Source organism: Lissotriton vulgaris, chromosome 1_1 (genome assembly GCF_964263255.1).
Source record: "Lissotriton vulgaris chromosome 1_1, aLisVul1.2, whole genome shotgun sequence".
NCBI lineage: Eukaryota > Metazoa > Chordata > Amphibia > Caudata > Salamandridae > Lissotriton > Lissotriton vulgaris.
Genome location: NC_141685.1, coordinates 2,063,464,462 through 2,063,476,538, shown reverse-complemented (window position 1 = coordinate 2,063,476,538; position 12,077 = coordinate 2,063,464,462).

Here is a 12,077-nt window from a genome sequence, read left to right as displayed (position 1 = left end):
GAGCCCCCGAGTTACACAACATGCACATTCACTTGAAGAAGGTGTTGAAAGAGACACACAGGGTGTTATGCAAGAACCTATTGTGAGGCCTAGACAACTGTGGAGCTTGCACTCCCTGTGCTGCCAACACACAATCCCACAGACCTTGGGTAATGTAAATAGTAAGGAAATTGTGCAATTCTGTGTTGGATTGGAGGTATCGAGTCTGAATGTTCAAAGCCCACAACAAAAACAAACAAAACCGGTCAATCATAAACTGATATTTATAGTTAAAAGCATTACATCAGGCTTAAAAACCGTTGCAAATGCCCTTGCTGAAAACCAGATGTTCATGAATGACATACTTGATAATTTGACTGATGTAATGAAGAATTAATGCTTGAAATTATATCAGGATAAGATGAGTCAAAGAAGTAGGGAATTTCATTACTCTGCCCATATTTATGGCCTAGGTCGGTCAATAAATCACCCTGCACATGCCAAATCCATATTGTCACTCCATACTCTAATTTTACAAGCTGAAATGGGGCACCTCAGCGGAAATGTAAGAGGCTGAAAGCGAGGATGAGTCCAATGTTAGCAGTATTTCTGTAACAGAGAGTATGAATCTTCATAGAAGTAGGAGTTGCAGTGGACTTGCGGAGAATGTAGGAGCAAAAACATCTGTTCGAAGCAAACGCAAGCCTTAAAGAGTTGCATTCCGGGGTGGGGTCGCACACTACTCACACACCAGCGGGATTGCCCCTAAGGACTGTGGTAGATATAGTTTGTGTTCCGCGATGCATCTTCTTTCGATTCTCTGCTATCTTCGCTCTCTTCGCCATCCCTGTACACGTGTTTCGGGGTATTTACCCCTCATCAGTAGGGATTAGGCCATCTTCTGGGGTTGCCGGTGGCTGCCAAATATTACCAGGTTTAGTACCACACAGGCGTGCAGGTGCGGGGTCCCAGGCTCGTCAGGCAGCTGCTAGAGGGAGCTTTAACATTACAATTCAGGGTGGGGTCGCACACTACTCACACACCAGCGGGATCACCCCTAAAGACTGTGGTAAATGTAGTTTGTGTTCCGCGAAACACGTGTACAGGGATGGCGAAGAAAGCAAAGATAGCAGAGAATCGAAAGAAGATGCATCGCAGAACACGAACTACATTTACCACAGTCCTTAGGGGCGATCCCGCTGGTGTGTGAGCAGTGTGCGACCCCACCCCAATTGTAGCCTTAAAGAGTTGTTTTACTTTAAAACTTACTCAGAAAAATAATGAGTTCTTGTGTTGGCACGTCTTACTCGCCCTTCTGCTGCTCTTTACTCATTATGTTAATGGGGTGCTGGCATCTCTTCATCCTCTTCATCAGACTATGATTCTGACATCTTTACTTCTAAGCAAGTGTTTGGTGGATATTTGAAGGCACCACCACTCTTATGTAGACATCTGAATCAACTTTTTAGAAGTCCAAAGGTGAGTTCCGTTACAAATTTTGGCATCACACAACACTTGTATGTAAAGGGAAGTAATATGTTTGCAATAGCGAAATAAATGCTCAATGTCAGATGGCAAGCTGATAGGCACATGTGTACCATCTATACAGACAATCAAGTGTGGGCAAGTGACAATCGTATAAAATTGTATTTTGGAATTCTGTAAATCCTGTGCATTACTAGGCAAATACATAATTACATTGCATCCAGGAATTAATAACAATTTGGAGAGAGTGCACTCTGTGAAACTCCACCAGCTGCAGATATAACACCTTAGTATCTATCAGAGGTTAATAGGTGCAAAGAACATAACACCTGCACACGAGTGGGGATTTAATTACTATGCAGCGTAATACGCTCAAGCTGTTGCTTTAAATCAGATATGAGCTCCAATAGTACAACACTACTTAGCCAGCACTTTCATAAATGTATGGAGTCATTCTGGTTCTAAGAATATTCTCTTGTTTCCTCCTCCCTGCAAAGCATCAAGTGTAGACATTTTTCTTGTTATCACAAATAAAGTCACCATTATTGAAGATACAGGTGCATTCTGGGGCTGGTTTTATAGTTCCCATGTCCCGAGTTGATGGAATATTGTATGTGCAAAATGGTCATTTTGTAACTTGTCGCTAAATGCAAATGAGTTTAACATAGGGATAACGATTCGCTATGACAGATATGTTACATGTGACTCACTATCGTAAAAATGACATTTCACAAAAAAATTTGTTTAACAAATAAATAAATATGAATGGCTTTTGCACATACGAAAATTGTGTTTTTACGATTGGTAATCACTTTGCGACTTATTACTGATTCGCAAACTTTTCACACATAAGATACATAGGGGAACCCGCATCAAGTTTTTATTGGTCGCAAACGGGCCAATTCACAGAATCAGTCTGTTTGCGACCAGTAAAAAGCCATTTTCGATGCATCAAACCTAAGTGCATTCGCAAAATAGGTCATCACCAATTTTTCGATAAACTATTTTGCGAATCCCTAAATGCAATGCATGAAGCATTTTAAAAATGCAACTTTGCATGAAGGATTCGCAACTTACCATCAATTTCAAGTTGATGGTGATTTGCAAATCCTTAGAAAAATGCATAAAATTGCATACTTCAAAGTGCCATGTGGCGCATACACATGCCCTTAGGGTATGTATATGCTCTACATGTGCACACTTTGGAGATGCATCAGGGGGTCCTTAGGCCTCCTAGCACCCTTGCATCTGCATTCGCAATTTGCGATTACCTATTTGGTAATCGCAAATTGCAAATGCTTTCCCAGTCATTCCTATGGGCCTCTAGGCCCTTTGGAATGAATGGGAATGCATTCCCTAATAACAAATCGCAATTTGTGATTCGCTATTAGGGAATGTGTAAGAAAAGTATAAGGAATTGCGACTCCTAATTAGCGATTGCTTAAAAATTGCTATTAACCCCTTTGGTGCTACGGACGGCCCCTGGCCGTCCCACATGACAATGGACTTGTGCAGAGGACGTCCAGGGGCTGTCTGAACCCCGCCAACTGATTTAATCGCCCGCACAGCTGCGGAATTCGTGGCGCGGTCAACAGGTTAAGGAATCATAATTCCTTATCTTGATGCATGTGCACCAGAGTGTGGTGCAAAAAAAGGAGCGTCATCTGCAATTACCGCCAAGCACACTCATTTGCATACAGAATGGGATTTAAAAGCCATGCCATCTAAATCATCTGTCCTGTGTCCTAAATTGGGAAAAAACATACCAATTATAGTGTATATTTCTGGAGCTACCAGACGTTTAGGTTAAGAGTTATGTTAAGGCACACCATTCACTCTCCTCACTCCTCTTTGTTTTTCTTACATTAAAGCATGCTTTTATTTGTGATTTTGTACATTAGATCAGAAGAGGAAGGACACTTTATGAGCTAAATATGTGTATACGACCCCCAACATGCACATTGCTGTGGCACTCATTAATATCCCCTTAGAACAGAGAGGACCATTTGTTTTTACATTAACACCAGAGCTTCATTGTGCTGCACTTTTCCAAAGATGATTCTCAATGTGTAATAAACATTACCAGGAGAATAATAACTGATCGCATGACGCCTCCGTAGAAACAATCTTTCAGGATTTAATAGTCGCCATTTCTAGCTGAGACGTGCTGGCAGCGTAAGAAGCACCCGCGGCAGTGTATAATTTACCACTCAAGGGAGCCTGGAAGCATTCCCTTGCTGCCGATGCTTTCCAGTGGGCGTTACTGCTCGCAGCCCGAGGAAGCCAGATGTCGAGATCGGGAAAGCAACATGCGCTGCAGCCCTTTTCATTATATACGTGAAGAGGTGGGACACAAACACGCTCTGGCAGAGAAGAGGGGAAACATACAAGTTCGTCTCATCCGTTTTTCATGTGCTAACACTCATGCTCATCGAGACAAAATGTCCTAGCTTGTAATTTAAATAACAAAGAAAAACATCAGAAGAACAGTATTCTAACGTGAATTTATTTGTTTCTGAATGTGTCATCATGGCCCCTTCTCGGAGCTGAAAGGTCTACTACCTGCCAGTGTGTTAGACCTCAGCGAGCTGCCAGAAAGAAAGAGATGCCAGAAGGTAATAGGCTATGGTCGCCCCTGTCCACTCAAGTGAGCGCGCGTTTCTTCATGTAGATATGGCGGGTGATTACAATGCAGTATCAGGGGGTCGAAAGCATCATTGAAGATTACAGTTTTTAATGACCTTCAGAAGTAAGGTTAGTTAGGCCCCATTGTTTTGGGTCCTGCGTAGTCTGCACGTTTAGTCCCTATACGTTGATTGTCTTGCCAAACTCAATTTGCTATAGGCGCTATATATGTATGTCACTGGCATAAAGAAACTTGAGGGCCCCCCCTACTAGGTAGGTGGATGGTCCCCCTCCGGACTCATTCAGGAGCTCTCCAGCCATAGAATTGTGCTGAGGGGGCCCCTATAGCTTGGGGTCCCCGCACCATGGGAGCTGCAGGGGCCTGTGTACGGGACTGATCCATGTATGTGGTATTTTTTGTAGCATAAACCTCGCCGAAAGGCACTGCAGCACTGTATAGGATCAATGCCAAGACAATAAGTAGGTGAATGTAAGCAAGCAACCTGCTTTCTGAGAAGGGAGCTGGACTGCTTGATGTGGCGTGGTGGTCTTTAAAGAGATGTGTCTTCCACTCCACCCTATATTGAACACTTGTGAAGGCAGTCCTGATGGATACAGGGATGTCTTTCAAGAGCTTAGGCGCTCAGCTGGGATACACCTGGGGCCATATGTATGAAGCTATTTTCGATTTGCAAAGGCCGAAATTTCGGCCTTTGCGAATCGGAAACGGCCATTTTTGCACATTTGCAATGTATGAAAAAGTAGCAAAATAAGGAAGTGTAAAATTTTGCGATTCCTTATTTTGCCATAGCATTCAAGGAATCGCAATTTTGCGATTCCTTAATTGCTATGTAAGAAGCTTTTTTCTTTTGCGAATTTGGTTTAAGGAATCGCAATTTACCACCAACTGAAAGTTGGTGGTAAATTGCGATTCCTTTTCAATAAGCACAAATTTGCTTTTTTCATTGTGGCATGTGACGCACATGCATGCCCTTAGGGCATGTATGTGCGCCATATGCGCACACATGTCATTTTCAAGGGTGCAGCAGGGTGTTCTTGAGACACCCCCTGCACCCTTGAAAATTCGCACAATTTGCGATTAGCAAATAGCAATTAGCAAATTTCCCCTTCATTCCTATGGGCCTCCTGGCCCATAGAAATGAATGGGAAGTATTCCTTATTTGCGAATTCGCAATTTGCGAATTCGCAAACAAGGAATAGTAAGGAATCGCTAAAATTCCTAGATTACCTACATACATACCGTTTTGCGAATTCTAAATAGCGATTCCTTAAGATTCGCTATTTAAAATTCGCAAAACGGAAGTATGATACATATGGCCCCTGGTGCCTAATTGTTTTTTTGCAATTTTGCGATTCCTTAATTGCTATGTAAGAAGCTTTTTTCTTTTGCGAATTTGGTTTAAGGAATCGCAATTTACCACCAACTGAAAGTTGGTGGTAAATTGCGATTGCTTTTCAATAAGCACAAATTTGCTTTTTTCATTGTGGCATGTGACGCACATGCATGCCCTTAGGGCATGTATGTGCGCCATATGCGCACACATGTCATTTTCAAGGGTGCAGCAGGGTGTTCTTGAGACACCCCCTGCACCCTTGAAAATTCGCACAATTTGCGATTAGCAAATAGCAATTAGCAAATTTCCCCTTCATTCCTATGGGCCTCCTGGCCCATAGAAATGAATGGGAAGTATTCCTTATTTGCGAATTCGCAATTTGCGAATTCGCAAACAAGGAATAGTAAGGAATCGCTAAAATTCCTAGATTACCTACATACATACCGTTTTGCGAATTCTAAATAGCGATTCCTTAAGATTCGCTATTTAAAATTCGCAAAACGGAAGTATGATACATATGGCCCCTGGTGCCTAATTGTTTTCTTTGTTGCACTTCTTCATGTAGAAGTGTCCTGCCAACAGGTGTCTTGAGAGCCCCCTGAGGTGCAGAGCTTGTCATCCAGTTTGGCGGGGTGATTGTCATAATAGCTTTGCAGGTGATGTCCCTGGTCTTGAAGGTGGTACACCCTCTAATTTGAAGCTATTGGAGTTTAATAAGGGTTGGGGTGACGTGGTCATATTTGTCAGCCTCTTGATGCCGCCTGCAGAAGGCCCTTTAATAGGACCGTGAGAAGTCGGAGCGGCCAGATGCAGGCGTACAGTGACTGTGACGGCAATTCTGAACTAGGAGAACAAAATAACTTTCTTTAGCAGAGAGAACTGGCAGCAAACTGACGTGGTTTTCTTGGCAACGTGTTATTTGAGGGTGGGTCATGTGATAGATTCGGAGTTTTGCCTGGATTTATGATGTTGGGCAAGCTTCTGCAGATACTTGGGGCATGTGCCCGTTGTATTCGTAGGCAGTGCACAGAACTTTCAACTTGACTCTCTGTTAAAGGCTGAAGTAACATCATCAACATTTTTCTGATTGAATCAGGGCACTGCAGATGTTTGAAATTGAGCTTTTCCCAACCACTGTTAAATATATTGTGTACGAAAAAGATGCTTAGAGACCAAGGGCTTGAATACTCTAGATCAAAAGATATGGACTATCTAAGACTAAAAAAATCAGTGAATTGGGTAAAAAATGAGTGGGAAAAGAAGGTTCGGTTCCCATACCTGGATTTACTGCCTAGTAGATGGCTAAGATATGAAATTTTGAAGATTCGGGTGGGACTAAATCCATGGAAGATTGAAAGAAAAATAAGTGTGGTTTGATCCATCCGGATGGAATTTGCAAATGTGGTCTAGGTGTAAGGAATAATGTTTTACATATTTTGTGTGATTGTACGTGTATTTTAGCAATTCGGAAAAAAAATTTACGTCCAATTTTTTTTAAAAATGAGGTGTCCTCACGGGCTGAGGCTATTGACCTCCTCACAGAAATGTCTTCTTTGGATACTACAATTGCGTTGGGGAAATTTCTGAAAGCAACACGAGAATATGTAATGGAGGCAAAAAAGGAGAATGGGAGAGTTTGAAATTATAGAGTATCCCAATTTTATGTATATGGCTCTCATAAGTGTTGTAATTGTATAAAATTAACTGTGGTTTTAAATATTGTATGTTTATGGTTTTACAAGTGCTGTAAATATGTAAAATGAATTGTGATTTTAAATGTCTTATCACGATACGCGATCCATTGTTCTATGTATGGTTTATAGACTATGGTCTAAATAAACTTTATGTGTAACAACATTATGCATGGCTGGCTTTAGCGTTGGTGGCGCCCTATGTAACAATGTTTGTTGGCGCCTCCCTCCCAGTCTCTATAATTTTGGTACATGTTCTTGTGTCACTTAGGTCTGCAATGATGCATGAGGGAGAGATCTTTTGCGTACCTTGCTTCTCAGTGCGATTACCCTGCATTTATTGAGTTTAGTCCGCTGGTCTGAATTTAAAAACAGATATAATGCTGACTTTCCGTTCTGAGGATGTGTTTATATTGAGTAAATGAGCTTCATACCAAGCAGAAGTTAGCTTTCTATCTCATGAAAATTCAGTGTGTTGCTTCTCTAATATTATGTAGTAGTAGTAGTAGTATAAGCTTTATTCGAGATAACTTCTCATAAAAGCACAACATATAATCAAGTACAATACAGATAAAAACAGTTAATTCATTCATCATATACATATACATATTCTAAAAGCAGTTGTACGAGCTCATTTATTTATTTATTTTTAACATTTCTCAAGCGCGAACAATTGCCTGCAGGCGTCTCGGCGCTGTACTTTGTATGCTCTCCTGTGCGGTCTTATGAGTATTTAGAGGTTGAATAACCATGTTTTCAGATTCTTTCTAAAGGACATAAGATTTGGGCTGGATATTATGGATTGCGGGAGTGTGTTCCATAATTTTGGGGCGGCAACCAGGAAACGTCTGTCTCCCCAGTTGACCAGCTTAGTCCGTGGCACTACCAAATCGTTCAGGTTAGCTGAACGGAGTGTCCGAGAAGGAATGTATGGAACAAGATGGTCTCTCAGGAATTGAGGTGCTGTGTGATGTAGCGATTTGTACACAATGCACAGTGTTTTAAATTTAATTCTGTTCCTGATAGGGAGCCAGTGAAAATTTCTTAAGGTCTCAGTTATAGGCTTACATTTGGGAATATCTGAGAGAAGTCTGGCTGCTGCATTTTGGACTGTCTGCATTTTCTTGATAACCCTGGCTTGGGCGTTGGAAAATAAGCCATTGCAGTAGTCTAATGCCGACAGGACAAGAGCGCTGACCAATGTCTTGCCTAAATTTTTAGGAAGAAAGGGAAGAATCTTCCTGATCAAGCGTAGTTTGTAAAACGCTGTGGTGGCTGTCTGACTAGCATGGGCCATGAAGTTTAAATTGTCATCGAAGATGACGCCCAAATTTCTCACCTTCGTGGCAGGTTTAGGCAAGGCTCCGAAGGATGATGGCCACCATATTGGAGACCAGTTAGGACTGAGATGACCAAAGGCTACCACCTCAGTTTTATCGGAGTTCAGTTTTAAACAGTTTGCTGCCATCCATTGTCCAATGGCCAGCATACCTGTTTTAAAACTCTCCGCTACTGTTTCCCCATCATTTCTGACGGCCAGAATCAGCTGGCTGTCATCCGCATATGAGGTAAGGTTCATCCCATGCGCTTTGATGGTTTTAGCGAGGTCCGACACATAGATGTTGAAAAGTGTCGGACTAAGGGATGAACCTTGAGGTACCCCACATGGCAGTGACAACTCTGCAGTCTCGAATTGTCCCAGGATGACTGCCTGGGATCTATCCGTCAGAAAAGATGCCAGTAGTTTTTTTGCCAGGCCTTGCACGCCCATCTTTTCGACACAGTCGACTAAGATCTTGTGGTCGACCGTGTCGAAGGCGGCCGATAAATCTAGAAGCACCAATAGTGCAGCACCACCTTGGTCTCTGATAAATCGGATGTCGTCCGCCGCTTTGATGAGCGCTGTTTCAGTTCCATGAAACTTGCGGAATCCAAATTGTGTTTCATCGAGCAGATGGTGTTGCTCGATGAATTCCGCAAGTTGGGTATTCATGGCTTTCTCAGCTATTTTGGCAAGAAACGGGAGGTTGGCTATAGGCCTATAATTTTTCAATTCAGTTTTATCTAGGCCGGGTTTTTTCAAAAGTGGCTTTAATAAAGTCTTTTTTAAGGGATTAGGGAAAATGCCTGTACGGAACATTAGATTGCATATTTGGGTTATAACAGGAATCACGGTATCCATTAGTGAACGGAGGGTATTCAGGGGGCAGGGATCCAATGCAGATCCAGACTTAATGGTTTTGATGATATCCTGGATTTGGTTTTCTGTGATTTCTGCAAAGTGAGACAAGTTATTGCTTATGAGTGGAGTAGTTATATTTTCAGTACTTTGATTATCACCAGTATTGAATGCCGAGAAAATATCATTCACTTTGGTGAAAAAGAAAGATGCCAATGAGTCACAAAAGCTTTGTGAGCAAGGAGGGTTCAGGTCAGGAACGCATCCCGCCAGCTGTTTGGTTATTTCGTAGAGCTTTTTGTTAGAGTTTTTAGCACTTTCAATTTGCTCACTGTAGTACTTTTTTTTGGCCTCTGTGATCAGGAGTTTATATTGAGTTAGAAGTTCCTTATACGTCTTTCTACTTTCGATGTCATAGTTTTTCCTCCAATGTCTTTCTTTATTTCTGCATTGCTGTTTGAATTTTCTGAGCTCCTCTGTGTACCAAGGAGCTGAAGGGGAACTTCTATTTCTAGACATCTTTTTTACTGGCACTAGTTTATTGGCAGCCTGATCTAGCCATGCTTGGTATTGCTCAGTTGCAGTTTCTGGGTCATTGGACAGAGTGGGTTTTGAGATGTCTAATGCATCCTTAAGGTTAGGAATGTTGATATCTTTCCATACTTTAAACGATTCCTGTTTGGGGTCAGGCGTTGTAATGGTAAAAGATTTGTTAATTTTTATCGTGGCCTGTACCAAGTAGTGGTCAGTCCAAGTCATAGGCAGGACGTTGGTTACCAACAGATTCTCTAGATTGGTGAATATTCCATCTAGAGTGTGTCCTGCGTTGTGGGTAGGTCCCTTCACCAGCTGTGATAAACCGAAGACCTCCATTTCGGACTGTAGGGACATGGTGTCTTTATCTTCACTACAGTCAAGATGGAAATTGAAGTCTCCTAGAAGTGTTATGGATTTATCATTTGCTGAGGGTTCTAAGATAGTGGCGATTTCTGTAAGAAATCCCGACCGAATTTCTGGTCGTCTGTATAGTAGTATGCCTCTAAAGTTATAGGAGGGGGACAGGTAAATGTCAAATTGAAACGCCTCGCATGCTGTGGAGGGAATTGCCGTGATTCGGATTTTAAGAGTATCACGGGCAATTATGGCTATCCCACCTCCTCTTTTGCCAGTTCTATCTTGCCTGTAGGATTTAAATCCTTTTGGTACGGCTATTACAAGATCTGGATCCGATGCTTTATCCAACCAGGTCTCTGTCAGGAACATTATATCGATGTTCCTGTCTAGAAGTACATCTGCAATTTCTTGCAGATGTACTTCTCATACAATACTAAGTAATAAGAATTACACACAATCATAAAACCAGATTGCATTAAAATTACATTAAAAAACCCTACCTATCAACCTCCGCCTGATTGACCAAGCCCACCCCAAATATTTGGCCACTCCAAGAACAATCGGCTCATCAGTGGATGTACATAGGATTCTCATAGCCACTACACTGTGTCGTGTCCACCTGGATGAACGACTCCTCAGCGCCGCCATCGCCATACCAGAGTGCTACAAGATCACCCGAAGAGACCGAGGCAACCAGACGGGAGGAGGCATCGCCATCATCTACAGGAACACCATCCGCATCACGACCAACACCGACGACACCCTGACAACCGCCGAACACCTGCACTTCCAGATCCACACGGACCCCAGAACCACCCTCAGAGGCACCCTCATCTACCGACCCCCGGGACCACGCACACAATTCAGCGAAGACATCGCCGACTTCATCAGCCCGCACGCCCTCCCATCCGCTGACTACATCCTCCTGGGGGATATCAACTTCCGCCTGGAGAACAACAACGATCGCAACACCACCACCCTGCTTGACAACCTCGCCAACCTTGGACTCGAGCAGCTGGTGACCACCCCCACCCACCTCGCCGGACACACACTCGACGCTGTCTTCTCATCCAGCAAGGACATCGTCTTCAGCCACGCCACCGGACTCAACTGGACGGACCACAGCTGCGTCCACTTCACTTTCAGAAGATCCACGATCCACCACCAACAGCAACAGGTTGCTCGAAGAAACTGGAACAAGATCACAGCAGACCAGCTCGCCGCTTCCCTGAGCCAGCACCCTCCCGCCAGCTCAACGAACCCCAGCCAGGCCGCCGACAACCTCACAAAGTCGATCAGCAACTGCGCAGACGTCCTCGCCCCACTGAGGACCCCGCCTAGCAGACCCGGCAGCAAGAAGGCCCCATGGTTCACCGACGAACTCAAGAGCTCCAAGAAGAACTGCCGTGCCCTCGAGAAATCCTGGAGAAGGGAGCCAACACCGGACAACATGACCACCCTCAAGCTCGCCACCCGGAAGCACCATCAACTGATCCGCACCACCAAGAAAACAGCATTCAAGGACCGGCTGGACAACAACGCACACAACTGCAAGGAACTTTTCAACATTGTGAAAGAGCTCTCCAATCCCAACGCCGGAAACAACGACATCACCCCTTCGCAAGACCTCTGCAACTCCCTCGCCTCCTACTTCCACAACAAGATCGCGGACATACACAACAGCTTCAGCCCACAAAAACAACGCTCCCAACGACCGCACCAACGCCCCCCACCACCACCCTCAGCTCCTGGACCTAGATCAACACAGAAGACACCATCCGCACGATGAACTCTATCCACTCCGGATCCCCGACCGACCCGTGCCCCCACCATGTCTTCAACAAGGCCGACGCTGTCATCGCACCCCAC